Source organism: Phaenicophaeus curvirostris, unplaced genomic scaffold, assembly GCF_032191515.1.
Source record: "Phaenicophaeus curvirostris isolate KB17595 unplaced genomic scaffold, BPBGC_Pcur_1.0 scaffold_55, whole genome shotgun sequence".
NCBI classification, from domain to species: Eukaryota; Metazoa; Chordata; class Aves; order Cuculiformes; family Cuculidae; genus Phaenicophaeus; species Phaenicophaeus curvirostris.
The window spans coordinates 968,075-989,876 of NW_027206677.1; the positions used below are offsets into that span (position 1 = coordinate 968,075).

The window sequence follows — 21,802 nt, forward strand, 5'->3', positions numbered from 1 at the left end:
CTCTGCTTCCAGCTGTGTTTTAGACAACTTGGCTGTGGTTTCCCTCTGGCTTTGGGGCTCTGTGGGCTCTTCGCTGCCTCTGGTGAAAGAGCCCAGGACGTGGTGACCAGAGCTCGGGGTTCAGTGTGTGTCTGTGACCCTTCCCGCGTGATGGAGGTGGTAGGATGGGACGTGCTTCTCCAAACGGCTCTTTCCCAGCTGAACCGGCTGCATCATCTCCCTGTCCCCTCGGAGGGAAGGTGTTTACCGGAATCTTGTGGTTTACCAAAAATGTTCTAAGCGTGACAAGAAGATCCCATGCCATGTCCAGGTCTCTCAGCAGCTCAGGTTTTGCTCTCTCTGAGGACACTGGGAAGTGTCAAGGGTTAGAGTTTTCCTCCATGAATGACAGGCACATGGCTTGGACTGGTGATGAGGCGCAGCCCTAAATGCCCAGGCTGTTTCTACACATTAGTGATGTCCTTTGCCTCCTGGGGAGACTGAGTTCCTGCTGAGATATGGTTACTTTAATTAAACTGACCCTCTTTCTTTCTGAAGAGATGGAGAGTAAGCCTGCAGAGAAGGAGGAGCTTTGGGAAGGAGGCAGCCAGGCAGCGCCAGGCTCTCATGAGAACACGGAAGCGACCCAACCAACAGACGTGCCAGGTAATTGTCCCTCGGTCACCCTGCGCCATCTCTCAGCAACCCTGTGGGTTCACAGGCTCTTCCCCTGGTTCTGCCTCTGCACGTGGTGTCTCAGCGAAACTCTTAGCGTGGAGCGGCTGTGCCCAAAGAAGCCAGGGGCAGCTCTCTGGAGACAACCATCATCTCTGGGGTGCGGAGTCGTTGCCGTCAGTGACCCCCAGCAACGCTCACTCTTAGCGCTTGGTGGGTGCCGGGAGGTGCTCAGCACCCACCGCTCACAGGGATTCCAGAACTTTGCTGTTTTGGGAATGAGGCCATTGGATCCGTGCTCAGCAGAGGATGGGAAACGTGACCCTTAAAGGAATGCACCTCCTGCCAAAGCTGCCTCCCTGAGCCTGCCGGGAGTGCCCCAGGCACAACAGAGGGGGATCCCCGCTGGGAGCCGGGCTCCAAAGGGATGCACTGACTGGCTGGGCCCCGCACCGTCCCCTGCACCCTCTGTGCCAGAGCCCTGCTGAAGCTTTGCCTTTCCCTGACCCTTGGTGGTGCTGTCCCACCCTGGGGAAGACACCACACAGGGGCAGATGATTTTTCCCACGAGAATCCTGGTCCTGAGCAGTCTCACGGGGGACCATAAGGGCGGACAAGTCCTGAAAACTGGGTCTGTTCCAACCTAAAGGATTCTACAATGCTGTCGATGATGGCCTCAGCTCATTTCTCTGTTCTCCAGGCACTCGTCATTCTTTACTTTGAGGCAAATAACCTCCAATGCCCGTTAATTAGTGAGGACCATTTTTTTCTGCCTCCAGTCCATTTGCTGGTCAGGTGTGCATCTTTGGGGGACAGGAGCAAGTAAACAGGTGGCACCGGTGCAGCCTTCCTGGGACAGAATTTCTTCTTCCCAGGAAGCAGGGACGATGGCTTTTTCCTCCAGTGTTCCAAGAGGGTTTCCTCTGTGTGCAAGATCTCTCCTGTGAGACAGCCCCGAGGGGCCCCATGTTGGTCCCTCCCCTCCTCAAGGGGTGCTGCACGTGGCCAGGAAGAGTTTTTAGAGAACTGCAAGGAGCCAGCCAAGAGGTCCTCATGGAAGCTTTGGCAATTGCCACCGATGTTGGGCTCTCACTTGGTTCCCTGACCCCCTTCCAGCACCTGCAGTTCCCCAGGGCAGGAGCAGAGCCTCATTCCTGAAGGAAATGTTTCTCCTCTGTGCTCACTTCTAGGTCAGGATAGTGGCAATCGTTTTCCAACTGCTCAACTGGAAGTTGGTGTGGAGCCAGTGGCGCAGGCTGGAGGTAAGTTCCCAAGGTCCCTTTCCCTGCAAGAACACAGGTGGACACTGTGCCGAGAGCTCATTCCTTGCAATTTTCCTTCAGATCCTCTGACAAGTGACGACTTCCAGACTCCTTGGTCCAATCCGTCCCTGGAGCCTGAGAGCGATTCCTCAGGTGAGTCAGCGGGAGGAAGGAGCCTTCCCCTTGTCAGCTTCTTTCCATGTGCAGTGCGAGTCGCTCCTTCCGTGGCCGATGCACAGACGTGGAGAAGAGCTTTTTGGTTGTGTTCAATCTCCCATGTGCTCACCCACAGCTGGGATGGCACGGCTGTGACCGTACTGGTGGGCAGAGGGAAGCGCCTGAAGGCTTTGCATAGGAGCCTTCTCCCAGGGTCTGTTTCCCTGCTGGCCTGGCTGCAGCTGCTTCCCCTCCCCTTTGAAGGAAGGGCTGTGACATCACCACGCGGTCGCCACAAACCCACCTCGTGCAGCTCAGGGCAGCAGATCGCCTGCCGTGTCCTGGTCTCCCAGCAGGGCAGGTGTGGCGGCTGCTTGGAGCAGCCCCCAAAGCCCAGATGTTGTTCCTAGACCTTGTCAGTGTCTTTGGGAAGGATCGTGTCCTGAAGGGCCATCACCCTGATGGGAACGGTTCCATCTGATCCAACTGTCCTGCTTCCTCTCCCTAGAGGTGGACGAAGAAGCTGTGCCAGAGGATGAGCTTTCGCAAGGTGGCTCAGTGACCATCTCTGCCAATGGAGAAGGTAATTGCTGTCCCGTGGTCACCCACTGTCACCCATCAGGGGGGAGGGAGCTGGCCCGAGGGCAGGAAGAGCTGGGGGTGGCCCTCACTGCTGCAGTTTTCTATGTTTTGTCCACATGCTTTGTCCGTGTCCCTCAAAGGAGCAAGTGGCCAGGCAGCCACATTCCCCACGAGCTCTCTTGCCACCTGATTTTTGTTCAGTGTGACAACCTGTCCCAGCTGGGAATGAGCCTGCAGGCACCAGGGCTGGAGGGAAACAGAGAACATTCTGGCCATGCCACACGTGCTGAGAGCTCTCCAGAGGGCCACAGGACAGACTGACATTCTGAATTGTTCCTCCAGGTGCAGAGAGCAAGACGGCCCCAAGTGTTCACGAGTCCCAGAATGATGAAGGTGTTCACACATTCAAAGATGGGGAAATCTACTTTATGTCAGTCATAGCAGGATTTCTGGGATGCGTGGTACTTGCGTTTTTATTGTGCTGCTTCATCATCTGGCTGAGGAGGAAGAGAGTAAAGTGAGTCCCTGATTCCCCCCACTGCTGCCTTCCCAGGGCTGCTCCCAGCCACGAGGCATCGCTGCTCAGGCTGCTGGGCAGCGGCGAGTGAGGGGCTGGACAGAACACTCTTCTGCTGCTGTCCGGTGCTTTAACTGCTGTCTGAACTCCCGTGCCTTCCTCTTGGGAGCGCTCTGACTGGAGCCAGGGTTGGCTCAAGCTGACCCTGCCTGGACAGGAGCAGCCCCAGGAGCAACAGGCGTGGAGAAAGCCAGGTTGGGGTGGGAAAGAGCAGGGGCTGAGATTGCCCTGAGAAGAGGGACACACACCAGCATCTGTTGCTCCCCAGGCAATCCCCATGCTCGGTGGTGCCACCAGGTGCTGGTGTCCCCCTCGGCCACGCTGTGCCGGCAGCTCCCAGCCCGCGCTTGGAAGCTGTGCCAGCTCCGTGCCGTGGAGGAGAGTCCCTGTGCCCACCTGCAGCGGAGGCCTCAGCAGCCTTTTCTCTCCACAGACTCATCTCCGATGTTTAAGAAGCCCAGCTGCAAAGTGGCCAGGTGACTTGTGACACAGCTCGAAACTAAACGGCCCCTGCAGCCCCTCCTCAGACCAGCAACCTCAAGATGAAGCCCTGTGACTTCTGTTTCTTCTACAACAGAAAGTCAAGGGAACATTTACAATCAGGATCCCACCAGCTGGGCAGGCGTCTGCCAGACACCTGGAGATCTTCAATAAAATGTGTTAGGAACTCGGTGACGTGTGGGAAAGAGCCTCTCTTATGTGGCTATGGGGGGCGAATTTTCAGCAGAGAGGCTGCCTGCACAGGTTGGGTTTGAAGGCTGAAAGCACAAGTCTGGGGACATCTGGCAAGTGGAGCCTTTGAGCGGAAAAGAGGGGGTTGGATCCTTTAAATGAGAGTTTAGACCCTCAGAATGAGGGCTTTGGGCCTCAAAGATGGGACTTTCAAAATGAAATCGAGGCTTTGAACCCTGAAACTGGGGGTTGTGCCCTAAAAAGATGCTGTGGTACCAAACACAAAGGCTTTACATCCTAAAAGCAGTACTTGAGAGGCTCAAAATGAGGATGGGGGCCCTCACAATTCTAAAAATGAAGGTTTGTTCCCTGAAAAGGAGGCTTTGGAAGGTAAAACTGAGATTTTGGAACCTACAAATAAGGCTTTGGCCCCTAAAGCTGATGCTTTGGTTATCCAGAATCAGACTTTGGGCCTTAGAATTGATGCTCCGAGCCATCATATGTGTTTTTAGAGACAAAAGAGTGTTTAGACACAAAAAGCGAGTTTTTACTCTCTCAGAATATAACTGTGGGCTCTTAAAAATGGATGTGGGTTTGTAAAGATGGGTTGGAACCCTAGAAATGAGAATTTCAGCCCCAAACAGGAGGCTTTGGGCACTGAAAGAGATGGGTGAGGCGCTACTAATGAGTTTTTGGACCCTGCAAGGGAGAGGAGCCACTTGGTTCCTCCGTGGCCCCAGGAAATGAAGCTCTAGTCCCGAGCGCAGGGCTTTGGGTGCTGAAGTGGAGGCTTTGAGCTGTAAAAGAGCAGGTTGGATCCTTACCATGAGAGTTTGAATCCTCAAATGGAGGGTCTGGGTCTACAGCTGGCGCTTTGAAATCGAGGCTGTGGATGCCGACCTAAGGGTTTGTACCTAGAAACGATGCCGTGGCACAAAACACGAAGGCCTTGAGCCCTAAAAATGGGACTTGAGAAGATCAAACGGATGATTTGAGCCCTCACAGTTGTGGACTTGGTCCTAAACTGAGGCTTTCTTCCCCGAAATGAAGGCTTTGGCAGCTAAAAATGAGCTTTTGAACCCTTTCAGAGAATTTTATCTCTAAAACTGAGGCATTGGATACGTAAAATCAGGGTTTGTGCCCTAAGAATGATGCTCCAGGCCCTTCCAATGAGCCTTTGAAGCCCAAAAATGCACTTTTGAACTTGTCAAGGAGGGGTTTAACCCAAAAACGAAGCTTTGGGACCTCAAACTGCGTCTCCAGCCCTGAGCTCTGGGCCCCCATTGGCCACAGGGCGGTCACTCTTGTTCCCGCTCCCCCCCCTCCCCCGCCGTTGCACAGAATCCTTAAGGCTGGCAAAGCCCCTCGGCTCCCCCAGCCCCAACCCTGTCCCGAACCCACACAGAGGCTTTTCCCCAAGACCCAACCCAAACCTCCCCTGGAGCAGCTCAAGGCCGTTTCCTCTCTCCCCGTTGATCCCGAAAATTCTGGCAAATCCAACTCTCTGAGACGCCTTCTGGAGGTTTAGAAAGCGAGCATCCTTGCTCAGGGCTGGGAACGTGCGGCACTGTTCTCCACCGGTCACGGGCAGCGAGCGAGACAGAAGCCGGGACACAAGAAATTTCCCACTTCCATGTCTATGTATAAATCTTCCCAGAAATCTTAGGCGTTTTCTATTACTTTCTGTTACTTTCCAAGGTCTACTTTTAATGTTGTTACGAATTTCACAACAGCCAAAAGTAGCTAATTCGCAGCTTTGCTCCAGCTCGGCCTGACCTTGCCTTAAAAACAGACAAATACTCCCTGGAGTCAAGGACAGGGCGGGTGCAGGGCGTGGGGGACATGTGGGGACCAGAAATGGGGGTTCAGGGAGTCCCTGGGGTCAAGGAAAGCAGATTTCAGGGGGTGGTAGGGAGGCCAGGAAGAGCATAAAAGGAGAGGGGTTCTGGAGCCCAGAAAAGGGGGTGCAGGGGGGGATGGAGGAATGGGAGGGAGGTCCCAGTGCCCTGGGAAGGAGGAGGGAGAAAAGCGGCTCTGTAGGGGGTCCTGGAGCCCAGGGACGGGGGGGTTCAAGGGATAGGGGGTTCCCAAAGCCAAAGGAAAAGGGGGTGCAGGGGGTCTGTGAGCCCAGGCCAGGGTCCCGAGCCCCCGGGCCCCCTCGCACCGCTCGCCACGCCGCCCAGGACCGCCAGCAGCAGCCCCGGGGCCGCAGCCCAGCCCGACGCCATCGCCCGCTCCGCTCTCCTCGCGGCGCCGAGCCCGGGCCGAGCCGCGCGCCCCGCCCCGCCCGCTCCCATTGGCGGAGCCGCCGCCCGCCGGCCAATGGCGGCCCGAGGCGCCGCGTGACGTCACCGGTCGCCGGGCAGATCCCGGCGCCGAGGGTTGGGAGGCGAAAGCCAAAGGGAGAAAAGGGAGTGGGGAGCCCCAGGACCTCCCCGGCCCCCCCAGCTCTGCAACCCCCGGGGCAGCTCCCAGCCCCTCCTGCACCCCCCCAATGCCCGTGTCCCCCACACCCTGGGACCCCCCAGAGCCCTTCTTGCCGGGGTCCCAAGGGCGGGGGGGGATCCTGGGAGGGTGGGTGTCCCCAGGACTGTGGGATGTGGGGTTGGGGGAGTCCAGGGTTTAGGGGACACGGGGGATGTGTGGGGGAGGGTCTAGGGTCCTGGGGGGTTGGGCTGCCCAGGGGGGTCCCGGGTTGGGGGTTTTGAGGGGCGGGTTTAGGGTCCTGGGGGATCCTCACGCTTCACTGTCCCCACAGGCTCTGGGCTCAAATAGTATTTTGCTCCTTTCCAAGGCTAAATACAGAGGAGCAAGAAGTCAAGAAGTAGCAACTGATTAACGCCTCACTCCGAGCCAGGGGGGAGGAGAGGGGCTTGGGGTTCTTTGCTCATGGGGTGGCCCACGCACCCCCAGGCTTTCTCACTGGGACGGGACACGCGTGTCTCCTAGGGGGCTAAAGCCCTTGCTAAAAACCTAGCTAAGCTCATCAACTGAGATTTAAACTAGATGTGAAGGGGGAGGGGGATGAGCCCAGGCTAGACAGGAGCGAGCCTGGACGTGGGGCACTGGTAACTGGGAGAGGGTGTGCTGGAGAGCAGCACCAGTACATCCCCTCACAGCAAGTGGGGGCGATTGCACCTGGGGGTGCTAATGGAGATACGGGCACTCTGGCGTTAGCTACTGCAGTGACCAGGCCATTGGGAATAAACTCTCTTCCCTCTGTGAGGGCTGAGGGTTCCCCAGCCCAGCTGAAGGGCATTTACACCAAGGCACGCAGCCTGGGGCATAAGAAGGAGGAGCTGGAAGCTGTTGTAGGGCAAGGAGGCATGGATGGAAAGGCTGTTGTGGAGGCAGCTCTGTCCCACCAGTGCCCACTGCCTGTCCCTGCCTGCGGGCACAGCACTGCCACGCAGCACGGCTGTGACCAAGCTCAGAGCCCTCAGGCCTGACAGCAAGGCAAGGGGTGAGGAGGAGAGTGGGGAAGCAAAAAGAGAAAAGCTCTGGGAGATCAAGCAGTGCTGCCATGCTGAGAAGAGGTGGGAGAGGAGAGTGTGGGTTTGCTCCATGGTAGGTGTCTGCATTCAGGGGATGGCAGGGAGGTGCCTGAGACCCCCTTCCCTTCCCTTCCAACGTCTCTGCTGCCTGGAACTTGTTCCTCCTGGGAGCTCTTTCTGTGTCCGTGGATCTCCTCCCTGTCTGTGCTCAGAGCCCACCCCACCCACTGTGTGCTCTGCCCTGCCCTGCAGACCCTCCTGGCAGTGGGGCCCTGCCCAGGGGCAGCTCTGGGAGTGCAGGGGCTGAGGAGCAGCTCACACAAATCCTAACAGGAACTGGAGTACCAGTGCCTTTCAAGAACCAAGAAGTAAATTCCCATCCCCACTGCCCTCCCAGCACCAGGAGTGGAAACCTTGAAGCACAGACTCCATCGCTTCCAGGTAGAAGCTGTCCTAATGTCGTTCTACAAAAAGACCCTCTGCAAGTGTCGTGGGGGTGACCTGGAGCTGTGAGCAGCCCTGACACACACACAGCACCCTCTGGACAGCAGGAGGACCCTGCCCTGACCTGCTGGGGGTCGCTCCTTCTCCACACAGGAGCTCAGGGAGCTTCCTGGCAGGCAGCTGAAGGAGAGCCCAGGGCACCCCTGGCTGCACCCTCACCCTCACAGCCCTGCAGCCACCCCTGGGAGAAGGCAGCCGTCACACCCAGTGCTTTGCTGGTGCAGTGCAGAACCCTGGCTCCGGAGCACTGTCCCTCTCCTGTGCACTAGAGAAACTGAGAGTCGTCCTCATGGATTCCAAAATCTGTGGCCCATGCGAGCTTTAGGAGATCTTCCCAGGAACTGTGACTGCCCTGCCCTGCACCCAGACACTTACTGTATTTGTGACTGTGATGATTTCTCCCCAAGCGAACACTCAGCTCTTCTCCCACTCCTGATTGCTTCTCTCTCAGTTATCCCTTCTTGCTGCCTGCAGGCAGTGCCCTCAGCCCTGCTGGGCTTGGCAGAGGGGCTGCTCCTGGAAAGCGCTGGCTCTTTTCAGAACTGCCCTCTCGTTCTCAGCTCACACTGTCCCAGGAGCCCAGCCCAGCTCAGCAGCAGAGGAGCAGCCCAAGGCAGCGCTTTCTCTGTCCCCTCTGGGCTCCCTCGAGGTGTCCCTGGGGCTCCAATGGAACATGCTGAAACAGGCTGAAGCCATCCCTGATGTTCCCTCCCTCAGCTGGGAAGAGAAACTTCTTTCTTGCAGTGTCACTGCTCCTGTTTGAAAAATACCTGGGTATGAGAATCAATAATTTTGTCCCATCACTAGATAGGACAGCAGGAAGGTAACAGGGAATGATCTCATTTCTCCAACCTGGGGGGATCTGTTCCACTGAGTGAATTTAGACATTTCATCCTGGGTCTTCAGACCTGGGGCTGGAAAGACACTCAGTTCCCTTCTCTCCCAGACATGGCTCTCCTCTGAGCAAAGCCTTTGCACACATGGGGTCTTAGAAACTTGGTCCCAGGTTTCCTGATGGCAGGGATGAGCTTGCCTGGTGCCACAGCTGCAGGGCTTCAGCCTCAATAGGCAGCAATGGCCTCAGCCAGGGACACAGGCAGGAGGAGCTGGAGCCGTTCCTGTGGGAGGCAGAGCTCTGATAAGGTCACAGAGCTCAGGAAAGATGGGCTTCAACAACAGCATCCCCCGAGCTGAGCAAAGGTCCAGACCAAAACTCCATCTCAACTTGAAAGGCCATTCAAGTGCCCCATGATGAGTGTTTGCTTTTTCAGGAAGAGTACAGGGCACTGTGTGGGCAGTGCTGAATTTAGGAAGAGCAGGTGTAGACAGATCTGAGATTCCCTGTGTCCTCTTTGCCTCTGTCTTCCCCATCAAGGTCTCCCAGGCCCCTGTGACTCAGGGCAGGACTCTGGGGGAGATCAACCAGTGGTGACTGGGGATCAAGTCAGGGATCACTTCAGCAAACCCAGTCCCTCCCAGTCTGTGGGACAGGAGGGGCAGCATCCCAGGGAGCTGAGTGAGGAGGACCGTGTCACATCAGGCCACTCTCCATCATTTTCAGAAGGTCACAGAGATGGGGGAACTCCCTGACCACTGCCATCACCCCCACATTACGTGTCCTTTTCAGAAATGGCCAATGGATGGGCAGGGGATTTAAAGGCTTTGCCCAGACGTTGTCTCCTTGGATTCCATTTCTGGGTATCTGAAAGAGAAGTGGACTGGATTTCCCTTGGGCAGATTGTGTCTCACCATCCTTCTATGACCCAACTCCTCTACGATCTGAATAATTGTTCACTGAACTCTTCTATGACCCAACACTTCTATGATCTGACTCTTCTAACGCCTTTCTATGACCTGTTCCTTCCTTTCCCTGACTAAATTCTCATGCTTCTATGACTCAACTCTTCCATGACCCAAATCTTTTATGACCCTTCTTATGACCCAAATTTTCTATAGCCTGAGACTTCTGTGACCCGGCACCTCTATGAGCCTTTTATGACTGAACTATGCTATTACTCCTCCATGATACGACTCATCTATAACCTGACTCTTCTTTGACCTGATCTTACATGATCAGACCCTTCTGTGACATGAGCCTTCTATGTCCTATGACTTGACTATCCTCTGATTCTTCTATGACCTAAGTCTTCTATGATTCTTCTGTGACACAAATCATCCATGACCCGACTCTTCTAAAACCCAACCCTTTGATTACCCAACTGTTCTATGAACCAAACCTACTATTAACTGACCCTTCTATGACCTGATTCTTAAATGAGCCGCCACCTGTGATTTTATGACTTCTATGACCCAAGAGTTCTATCACCAATCTATGACCTAGTGCTTCTATGACCCGACACTTCAATGACACACCCTTGTACAACACTGCTCTTCTATGAGCCTTCTATGACCCATCTCTTCTATGAACCAACTCTTCTACCACCCCATTCTTCTGTGACTTCTCTATGATCCGACTCCTCTAGAGTCTGAGCCTTCTACAAATCAAGCCATCCATGACCCAGTTCTTCTATGATCCTTCTATGACCTGACTCCTCTCTGAATTGAATAATCTGTGACCCAACCATTTTATGACCAGACCCTTCTATGACCTGACACTTTAATGTCCCTTCAATGACCAAACCCTTCTATTATCCAAATAAACTCTCATGCTTCTATTACTCAATACTGCTATTACCTGAAAATTCTGTGATCTGAGTCTTCCATCATCCGACCCTTTTATGAGCCTTCTATGACTGAAATCTTCTCTTATTCTTCTATGACCTGACTCATCTATAACTCAACTCTTCTGTGACTCATCTCTTACATGACCAGGCCCTTCCATGACTCAAGCCTTCTATGACACAACACTTCATTCCATGACCTGACTCTTGTCTGACTGCTCTACGATGCAACTTTCCATGACCTGACCCTTCCATGAACTCTCTGTGAAGAGATTCTTCCATTCCCTGACTCTTCTATGACTCTTCTATGACCCATCTCTTCTATGAACCAACTCTTCTATCACCCTTCTGTGTATAAATCCTTCTAAGACCCAAATAAACTCACACTTCTATGACTCAGCTCTTCTATGGCCTGAATATTCTGTGACCCTTTTATGAACTCAATCATCTATGATCCAGTTGTGCTATGAAAATTCTACGGTTCAAAACTTCTATAAACCTTCTATGACTGCACTCCTCAGTTACTCCTCTATGACTCAACTCTTCTCTCAGCTGACCCTTCTCATACCCAAGATTTCTGTTTCTCTTCTATGACTCAACCTTTTATGACCCTGCCCATCTATGACCCAATTCTTCTATAACTGCAGGAAGCTGAGTGAGAGCCTTGGCATCTCCCATAACCCTACAGGCCTGTATTTGGAATTCCATGGAATAACTGCTGTGATTCTGATTCAGCAATGTCAAAATGTTTCCCCTTCCACTTTAAATCTATTCCCCTTCCACTTTAAATCTATTCCCCTTCATCCTATCCCTCCATTCCCTTGTAAAAAGTCCCTCCCGAGCCTTCTTGGTGACCGATGTCATAGATGGGACGAATGCTATAGGGTCTTCCTGGAGACTTCTCTTGTCCAGTCTGAGGAAATTCCATGAGAAGATCAATATTTCTTTGGAAAATCCCTTTTTAAAGGGTTTGGTTTTGGTTGGAGGTCTCCTGCGAGTGAGGACAAGCAGATGTCCTGGTGTCTGGATCAATCTCAGGGCAATCCTCAGCCGGCCCGAGGTCAGCTGTTCTCTGAGGCCAGACCAGGCTGCTCAGTCCATGTCAGCATCCACAGAGAGTTTAGACATCAACAAGGCACCGAGGCCACGATTAAAAGAAAGTGTTTTGGCATTGGATGGCTCCATGGACACAGCTATCTGTCGGCCACGGCTCCTATGGCCCCTGGGAACCTCCACCTTCTTGTCCAGACGAGTGGGATCCTTCTGGGTTCGACAGGAGGGAAAATGCTTTTGTGTGAGTGCAGTGCAGCCCCGGCCGAGGCTCCAGGGCAGCGGGGGATTCTCCACCCCTGGGGATTCAAACCCAGTGGATTTGACGCCTCGGGATGTTCCGTGCACGGGGCTGGGCTGGGGCTGGGGGAGCTCAGAGGCTTTTCAGCCTTAATGGTTCTGTGCTCGTGTGACTGAGGGGCCAGAGTCCTGTGTGACTCCAGCACCTCCTGCCAGCACCCCCAGCCCCGTTTTGTGTCCAGAACCCCATCTTTTTGGTGCAGAACCCCTGTCCCAGCCCCTGGCTCTGCCCCTCAGAATCTGCAGCTCCCCCCAAGCCGGGCAACAGTGTGGGGCTGGGGGACACATCCCTTTTGGGGCCAAAAGCCTTGCTATCGGGTACAGGGCCTCCTTTGTGAGCTCCAAGGCCCCCTTTTTAGCTTCAAGGACTCATTTTAAGGCTGAGAGCATCATTTTTAAGGAACAAAGTCTGAATTTCTATGTCCACAGCCTCAGTTTTAGAGACAAAAGCCTCTAAAATGATTCAAAAGCTCGATTTTAGCCCCCAAAGCCTCTTTTCAGGGAACAAAGCCTCATATTAGAATCCAGTCTACAATTGTAAGGGCTCAAATCATCTTTTTTAGCTTCTCAAGTCCTATTTTTAGGGTGCAAAGCCTTCTTGTTTGCGAACACTTCATCATTTTAGAGCACAAAACTTGAAATCAGGGCCCAAGGACTCAGTTTCAGATTCAAAGCACCATTTGTAGGACCCAAACCCTCCATTTAAAGCTCCACGCTCCAGCCTCTAATGTAAAGGATCCTAACCTCTCTTTTACACCTTGAAACCTCCACTGGAGCACCCAAAGCCCTGCAGTTAGGACAGGAGCTTCTTTTCTTGGGGCCACAGAGGAACCAAGAGGTTCTCCTCCCTTGCAGGGTCACAAGAGTTATTCGTAGCATCGCACCCATCCCTATAGTTCCCAAAGTCTCACCTTTGGGGATGAAATCCTCAGTTCCAGGGTTCCAACCGGCTTTTTAGGACCCATAGAATTTTTAGAGCCCACAGGTACATTTTGAGGGTCCAAACTGTCATTTATTTGTGTCTAAACAGACATTTTAAGAGCCTGATTTTTAAGGCCCAAAGTCTGATTTTGACTGATTTGACTGGCCCAGCCAGTCTGTTACACAACATGCCGTGATCCCAGATCTGTGCACTCCTGAATCCTGTTCCTAAGTCCCGCTCTCTCCTGCTGCTGAGTCCAGCCTGGGACCTTCCCTCCATGCCTGCTCTGAAGCATCAGTGGTGATGGAGTCACCAAGGTGCGGCAATTACATATTTGTATATATTTAGCATCTCCTCATTAAAAAGATATTCCAATAAAGCTGGACCGTGAGGAGCTGGAAGAGGCTCTCTTTGACCTTCAAACTGCTCTCTGCACTCCTCTTCTCTGCAGGGCTGTTATCCCATGGGATTTGTCCAATCAGGTTCCAGGTCTCCTGATGTCCAGCATCTTTTAGCCCCTTTTCTCTCTGTTTTCCCATGCTTGTTCCTCCACAAACCACCTTGACCCCACCCTTTCCCTGCATTTGGTCCTTTCCTGGACATCCCCTGGCAGCTCATGCACATTCTCCAAATGCGCTTCCTGGTTTCCCATCATGAGTCCCAGACCCAGAGGCAGAAACCCCGTCCTCAGTTGGCAACATCATCCTGGGAGGCTCCCGCTGACCCACTTGGTGAATCTCTCACACAGAGGCATTGGAACTTTCTTTGAATTAATATTTCACCTTCTGGGTTTTGAATTCTTTCTCTGAAAACTTGGCAATTCATGTCCTAGAAATAGCAATGCTTTCTTTTTATGAGACTGTGGAGAACCAGGTCAGATTAAAACACCTACGTGATTTCTACAGGTCTTTGCAGCCCTGTGGAGAAGGGGTTGGGGAGAGTAGAATCAAGGAATCATAGGATGGTTTTGGTGGGAAGGGACCTAAAAGGTCATGCAGTTCCAACGCCTCTGCTATGGATGGGGACATCATTCCGGTTGCTCTGATTTCCTGATCTTGGACACTTTCAGAGTTGGTGCATCCACACCTTCTCTAGGCAACCTGTGCCAGTGTCTTGCAATCCCCATCTTAACCTATTTTTTCCTTGGATCCAATCTAAATCTCTCCTCTTCCAGCTTAAAGCCGTTGTCCCTTGTTCTGCCAGTTCTGCCTTGGTAAAAAGTCTCACTCTGTCTTTCTTGGCCTGTGACTGCTAGGAGTTCACCTGCAAACACCCTGCAGGGTGCCCAGAGACCTCCCAAGATGGGCTTTGGAGGCCTCAAGAGCATGACCAGTGGGTCCTGGGCTTAGAGATGCGGAGACTGCAGACGCTATGGGAGCTCTCTGAGAGTGATTGAAGGGCAGTTCTGAGGGTGGTGGAACTTTCCTTCCTAGTGGAAAAAGGTATGTGAAAGAAATAGTGCCACAAAGTGTAGCTGGGGAGCTCCAAGCTGGACACGAGGGGAAAGAAATATCAGTGCAAGGGCAGTGCTGTGCTGCCACATGTCACCCAGAAGGAGTCTGGATCAGCCCAGGGCTTTGTGTCTCAAGGAAGAGCCAGGGAGGACAGAGAGATAACAGCAAAGGAAGGTGACAGCAAGGTGAGGCAGCTGGGGAGATGGCTGCAGCCTGCAGGGCAAGAGGCACGGGTGATGCAACACTGTGGGACAGTCGGTGGTGGAGACGACAGACGCATGTGGGAAAGACGAAAGCTCCCTAACAGAGTAGCCTTTTCTTAGCTTTGGTGGTGGTTGTGTCTGACACGGATTCCTAGGAGGAGATGACAAATCCTTCCAGCCCTGGGGCCTCATTGCCACCTTGTCCATACTTCGGAGCCTGGGAGGTGTCGTACCATTGTCCTGCCCTGAGCTTTGCCCATCTCCACATCCCTCTGTCCCAGGATGAACCTTGAGGAATGGGTGAGAGACAAGATCTCCCTTCCTGGGGGCTGGGGGTCAGGACTGTCCATTTGGTTAACGAGGTCAGGGCTTGGCCCTTTGGATTAATGAAAGAAATCCAGGCTGACTCAGCATCAGAGACAGCGTTACCTTGCTTTTCTCAGCCTCTCATCACTGCCTCCAGTTTTCTCTTCTACCTGGGCCCTGGAGATGCTTTCTCAGCAGTGCCCTCAGTGGGACCCATTAACAAGAAACTTTGGAGTCTGAATCTGACTTTGACACCTTGAGAGGTTTGTTCCACTTCCTCTCAGGGCTGAGGTTCATGGACTCGGCATCAAACTCACCAGAGGGGTCATTAAAATGCCCTGGCTTTCTCCTCTGCTGCTGAGTGGCACTCGGCTCCTGGGATGGAGCGAGCTCCTGGAAACCTGGCAGCACTACAAAGAGTGAGCTCTGGCCAGGAGCAGCTCCTCTGCAAAGACAGCAGGAAGAAGGGTCACGGCTGTGACCAAGCTCAGAGCCCTCAGGCCTGACAGCAAGGCAAGGGGTGAGGAGGAGAGCGTGGGAGTGGAGAGAGAACAGCTCTGGGAGACCAAGCACTGGTGCCTGGCAGTGCTGCTGTGCCGGGACTCTTTTCCCCTCCACCCATGCCCACAGGAACTGTCGCTGCAGCTCCAAAAAGTCCTTGGAGGAAACATATCTGGAAATCCCTTTGTTTTTGCATTGAATATCCCTTTATTTTCTTGAAACGCACAAAGAGCACAGTTCCTCATTTCCACAGCCTATCAGCAAGAAAAGAGAGAAAGACAGTGAATTAAAAGCAGGATGACAAGTTTCTTGCAATTGAAAAAGCAGCAACACCAACAAGAAATACAGAAGCCAGTCTGGGCCTCCCATGGGTTGCATTATAACTGCTATGCAGAAGGTGATGAGAATATCATTGCCTGACAGAACCATCCAGATATCAGTTTCCACACTGCATCCTTGAGCTGCTGGTTCCTCAAACTGTAGATGAGGGGGTTCAATGCTGGAGGCACCACTGAGTATAGAACTGCCACCAACAGGTCCAGAGATGGGGAGGAGATGGAGGGAGGCTTCAAGTAGGACAAAACACTTGTACTGAAAAACAGGGAGACCACGGCCAGGTGAGGGAGGCATGTGGAAAACATTTTGTAACTTCCTTTCTCAGAGGGGATCCTCAGCACAGCTCTGAATATCTGCATATAGGACACCACAATGAAAACAAAACAGCCCAGTCCTAGTGAGATACTGGCCAAAAGAAGCCCAACCTCTCTTAGGTAGAAATTTGAGCAGGAGAGCTTGAGGATGTGGGGGATTTCACAGAAGAACTGGTCCACATGGTTGCCCTGGCAGAGGAGCAGGGAAAATGTATTGGCCGTGTGCAGCAGAGCTGGGAGAAACCCAGCGCCCCAGGCAGCTGCTGCCATGTGGACACAAGCTCTGCTGCCCAGGAGGGTCCCGTAGTGCAGGGGGTTGCAGATGGCAACGTAGCGGTCGTAGGACATGAGGGTGAGGAGAGAAAACTCTGTTATAATGAAAAAGACAAACAGAAACATTTGTGCAACACACTCTGTGTAGGAAATAACCCTGGTGTCCCAAAGGGAATTGGCCATGCATTTGGGGACAGTGGTGGAGATGGAGCCCACGTCGAGGAGGGCGAGGTTGAAGAGAAAGAAGTACATGGTGGTGTGGAGGTGGTGGTAACAGGCGATGGTGATGATGATGAGGCCGTTGCCCAGGAGGGCAGCCAGGTAGATGCCCAGGAAGAGCCAGAAGTGCAGGAGCTGCAGCTCCCGTGTGTCTGCGAATGCCAGGAGGAGGAACTGGGTGATGGAGCTGCTGTTGGACATCTGCTGCCTCTGCATGTGAAGCACTGAAAGAAATGAAATTACAGTGACAGGGGAGACATCTCCGAGCCAAACCAAAGCCATTGCTCACACTGTACACTTGCCACTGCTTTTCCTTTCACAGCCCTTCCTTAAGCTCCATGCCTGGAGCCCTGCTTGCTTCCAGCTGAACGTGCCAGGAGGAGCAGGACGTCTGCTGACTGGTTGCGAGGAGTCAGCCTTGCTCTGCTGCAGGGGGTCATGGGGATGGTGGGGACAGCCCTGGTGTTCCAATTGTGTGGGTAAAACTGCTTCTAACGCAAAAAGGATTGGCAGCATCTGCACACCCAATGCTAAGACACCCAAACTGTCAAAGTGTTTGAGGGGGGAGGTTTTTTTACAGCCCTGTCCCATCTCAGCTGGGTTTCTTTTCTCCTGGAAATCAGAAGCCCTCAGCATCTCTGCTGTGCTCAGGGAGAACAAGGGGGAGTCCTGTGAGGTGAGAGCATTGTCTGTGACTCAGTGCAGAGGGAGGGGAGCTGCTCTCTCCCTCGCTCTTGTTCCCAGCTGCCCTGGGCTTGCACCTTTCTAAGATCGAGGGGATCCCACTCCCATGTTACCCAGTAAAGCCGCCAGGACCTGCTGGAAGCAGAGGGATCCACCTCAGACAACTCAAGGTCTCACCCTTTCCGAAGGTCTCGGCACCCCACTTTCAGCCCAGGACACACACAGCTCATTTCACAAACCCAGCAGCATCTTCTCTTTCATAGGATCCCTGCACTTCTCCGTGGGGCTTTGAGGTAACACAAAGATGTGATTGGATGGGTTTGGATCCTGGATGGAAGCTCACAGTTTGGGAGGACACCTCAAGGAGAGCCAAATGTCTTCATTATGGTATTTGATGAAGAGAGATTCAGGTCTTTCAGAGAGGCTGGTAGTGAGAGCTATACAACAACAGCAAGAATGAGAAAAGGCTAGAAACAGAGTGAGGGGCTGGCTGAGAGAGGCCAGAGCCGAGGCAGCTGGGCATGCAGACAGCGCTCCCCTTGCCCAGCTGTGCTCGCCCCCTCCCAGACACCAACCTTGCCGGGCAGTTGCTCTCAGCCCCTGGGCTCTGGAGAGGGCACTGGAGCTGTGGCTGCAGAGGAGGGGGCTCAGCCTTGGAGCCCAGAGCCCTGAGGGCAGAGGCTTTGCAGGGTGGGAGAGGAGGCAAGGGGCTTGCTCAGAGGAAGAGTCTGCGCTGGTGGGGGTCACAAAGAGTTCTGAATTATACCCTCCCACAACATCTCTGGTTTAAGTTTTGACTCATTCCATGATTCTTGGATCTTCTGCCTTGATTTTCCTCCTTGGAGGTGTTTCCCTGTGCCAGGTCTTTACTCTGTCAGCACATACAAACCACATCTAAATCTTCATCCACTCCTGCTTGGTCCTCCTTGAGAGAGGAAAAGAACAGGTCAGAACGGTCCTGATGGGTCCAGCAGAGTGATGCTGATGTTGTCCATAGGCAGAGAATACCTCTAGGCATTTTAAGAGGGTCTTGGTCAACCTAGTGACCACTCAGAGCGGCAATTCAGGAATCTCAGTGACTTGTTAAAAACTGAGGGCTCTGTTTCTACTCTGCTTTTCTCCCACCTCCTTACTCCCCTGGAAAAGGAAATGGAGAACAGAGTCTCAGGTAAGCTCCTTACCTTTAGAGCAATCCCTGCCTTGATCTCCTCCTTGAGACTTCACTTTGGACATATCCCAGGGCTGATCCAGAACTGTGAGCTGCCGTGACCCATGCAGCACACTCTTGGAAGAAGGAGGAGCCTGCCATACAGCTTCTCCTTGCACCCACAGCTTGTCCTCACACCACTGTGATGAGTTCCTCTGATGGGCTAAGTGCTGACCCTGAAAGGTGCAGAGTCTCTGTCCCAGCACACTGGGACACAGGGACCCTGTTTGGAAGGACAGCCCTGAGGAACCCAACGGTGCAGATCCACCTTTACACCCCCACAGCCATCAGCAGGAGGCAGCTCCTGTGTTCTGTCTTTCTGATGGTTCAGTGCGGAGTCCCTCATCTGCAGCACGTCCTCCTCCTCTGCTCTACAGAAAGTGAGATATTTACAAATACCATGAGTTGTGGAATGTGCTCCCTTCAGGAGATCCCTCCAGGAGTGGCTTCTGCATTGTCCTACAACCAGAGACTCACCTGGAGAAGGGCTGTGAGGGTTCCTCCAGCAGGGAGCTCTCAGTATCCTCCCACCTCACCCTGCCTTCCCCCCATCTCTGCTCCCTCCTCTCCCCTCGCTGCCTGCAGGCAGTGCCCTCAGCCCTGCTGGGCTTGGCAGAGGAGCTGCTCCTGGACACACCTGGCTCTTTGTGGCGCTGCCCCTGGCCACCAGCTCCCTCCCTGCCAGGAGCCCAGCCCAGCTCAGCAGCAGAGGAGCAGCCCAAGGCAGCGCTTTCTCTGCCCCCTCTGGGCTCCCTTGAAGTGTTCCTGGGTCTCCAGGGGGATGTTCCCTCCCTCAGCTGGGAGAGACACTTCTTTCCTGCAATGTTACTGCATTACCTGGGCAGGAGAATCACTGGGGAGGGAGAGGAGGGGGGGTTGTGCCACCAGGAATGTGACAGGGAATGATCTCATTTCCCCAAGCTGTCAGAATGGAAATGGAAAGGGACATAAGGAAAAGGGATGCAAGTCCCATGTGGTCCCTGCCAGAATTGGTGGGGCTGGGGGAGGTGAGGAGCAAGGCTGTCCATGCCGGGTCAGACCTCCAGGGATGCTTTTCCATGCTGCCCAGACCCCCTGAGCTGATACTTGTTATCAATGCCTGTTGGAGGATGCTTCTGTCATCTGTTCTCTGAGGTAACAAGGAATAAAATATAAACTTCAGTCTGAATGTATTTTTCTTAGGTGCACTTTGAAATGTTTCTCTTTAAGCACACTGGGAAATGACTCCAGGGAGATAGACAAGGCTTGAAGACCTGAAGGAAACAAAAGGAAGAGAAAGAGCTTGTTAAGGCTTTCTGTATTTTAATGAGACCCAGGATGAATTTGCTGATGAATCCCAGGATCTCAGCTGCTGAGAGGAGATTGAGGAGAGCTCTCAAGAAGTCAAAAGCAGAACTCAGAGGAAGTTGAAGTATTAATTGGTCTCAGTGAGGATTGTTAGTGACAAAGGCTCCCTAGGGACTAGTTAGTGTCAATAATTGGAGGCCAAGATTGCATGAAGGCGAAGGTGCTGTGCAAGCACCTGTGATGCTGAGGAAAGCCTGGGTTTGCTTGGTGAAACAGAAAGGCCAAGCCCTGACCCCAGGCCCTGGGCAGGGAGATCTGGCTTTGGCTACAATGACACTGGTGTCATGAACATTCTCACATTGCAAAATCAAATTGGGGGCAGTTATTCCATGTAATTCCAAAGAGAGGCTGTAGAGTTATGGGAGGATCCAAGGCTCTCACACAGTTTGATGCGGTTGTAGAAGACTTGGGTCCTAGGATGGTTGGGTCACAAAAGGGTTGGTTCATAACAGAATGACTGAAAATTTGATTGTGAGAAGAGTCACGACACAGAACAGTTAGGTCATAGGGAAGGAGTAGAGGAGCTCACTCCTAAAAGATTCGCAGAAATGTGGGGTCATAGAAGTTTAAGGTCTTCTAAAAGGGTCATAGAATATTTGGGTCATGAAAGAGTGGAGTTGTAGGAGTGTGAGATTTATGCAGATTTTAGAAGGGCTGGGTGATAGAGGGGTCAGTTCAGAGAAGGGTCAGGTCCTAGAAGAGTCATCGAAGAATCAGTTCACTGAAGTGTCGTAGAAGAGTTATAGGAGAGTCATACAGGAGCTGATCACAGAAGAGTCATAGAGAAGTCAGGTCACAGGGAGTAATATAAGGTTCAATGAGGTGGGTTGGGTCATCGCCCGCTTGGTTCAGATAAGGCTCGGGTCTTAGAAGTGTAAGGTCACAGTGGAGTCTTAAAAGACGGGGTTAATAGAAGAGTCAGGTCCTCGAAATATTTGATTTGGAAGGTGCACAGAAGTCTTGGATAACGGAAGGCTCATGGGTCATAGACTATTCAGATTAAAGAAGTGTTGAGTCATAGAAGAGATGTCTCATACAAGCATCAGGCCATAGAGGAGTCGCAGAGGAGTCAGGTCATAGGAGGGTCAGTTAATAGTAGGGTTGGTTCATAGCAGGGTTGGGTCCCAGAAGAGTTGTGTCATAGAAGAGTCTGGTCGTTGATGTGTCTGGTTGTAGAAGTCATGGGGCACGGGTGATTCATTGCATAGAAGAATCAGGTCATAGAAGAGTCATAGAAGCCTTGGGTCACAGAATGTCAAGTCATAGAAGAGGCAGAGAATATCTAGGTCATAGAAGTGTTGGGTAATAGAAGGGTGATAGAATATTGGGGTTGTGGAAGTGTTGAGTCATAGAAGCGTGAGGGCTTAGTTGGGCCATACAGGAGTCATAGAGGAGTCAAATCATAGAAGTCCAGTTGATGTAAGGGTTGGGTCTTAGAGAAGTCGGGTCACAGAAGAGTTGGCTTATAGAAGAGTCCTGGAGTCGTCAGGTCATAGAAAGGGATAGAAGGTTCAGAGAAGTGTTGGGTCATAGAAGACAGATCATAGAGCATCCTGGTCATACAGGAGTCACAGAACAGTGGAGTGATAGAAGAGTCAGGTCATAGAAAATTTCAGTCACAGAAGGTTTATAGAAATATCGGGTCATAGAAGAGTTGGGTCACAGAAGAATCGAGTCATAGAAGAGTTTTTTAAAGACTCTGCTCATACAAGTTTTGTAGAAGATTTGGGTCATATAAGGCTCACAGAAATCAGGACATATAAGACTCAGATCCTAAGAGCACTGAAAGGGCCATATAAGCATCAGATCATACAAGAATCGGGTCATAGAAAAGGTAGCTCATTTAAAAGTGAGGTCATAGAGGAGTCACAGATGAGCCAGGTCATACAAGGACTGGGTCATAGAAGAGCTGAGTCATAGTAGAACTGAGTCATAGAAAGATGGTGAGACACAGTCTCAGCAAGGAAAGTCCAGTCTCCTTCTCTTTCAGACATCCAGAAATGGGATTTGAGGGCCAAGGTCTGGGGCACAGCCTTTAGTTGCCCTCCTCCTCCGTTGGCCATTTCAGAAAAGAACATGCCAAGTGGGAGTGGTGTCAGTGGTC

At 52.6% G+C, this 21,802-nt stretch overlaps 2 protein-coding genes across 2 annotated transcripts in view; both read left to right on the top strand.

The window, feature by feature from the left end:
• The window catches only part of LOC138734076 (class I histocompatibility antigen, F10 alpha chain-like), a 46,457-nt gene that overhangs the window by 12,133 nt on the left and 12,522 nt on the right, over positions 1–21,802 (top strand). The window lies entirely within an intron of this gene.
• LOC138734063 (class I histocompatibility antigen, F10 alpha chain-like) overlaps positions 4,614–21,802 on the top strand; it is a 30,272-nt gene continuing 13,083 nt past the window's right edge. The window contains exon 1 of the mRNA XM_069881624.1: positions 4,614–4,619. The gene's annotated coding sequence lies outside the window, so the exon portion shown is untranslated. The remainder of the gene's footprint in view (positions 4,620–21,802) is intronic.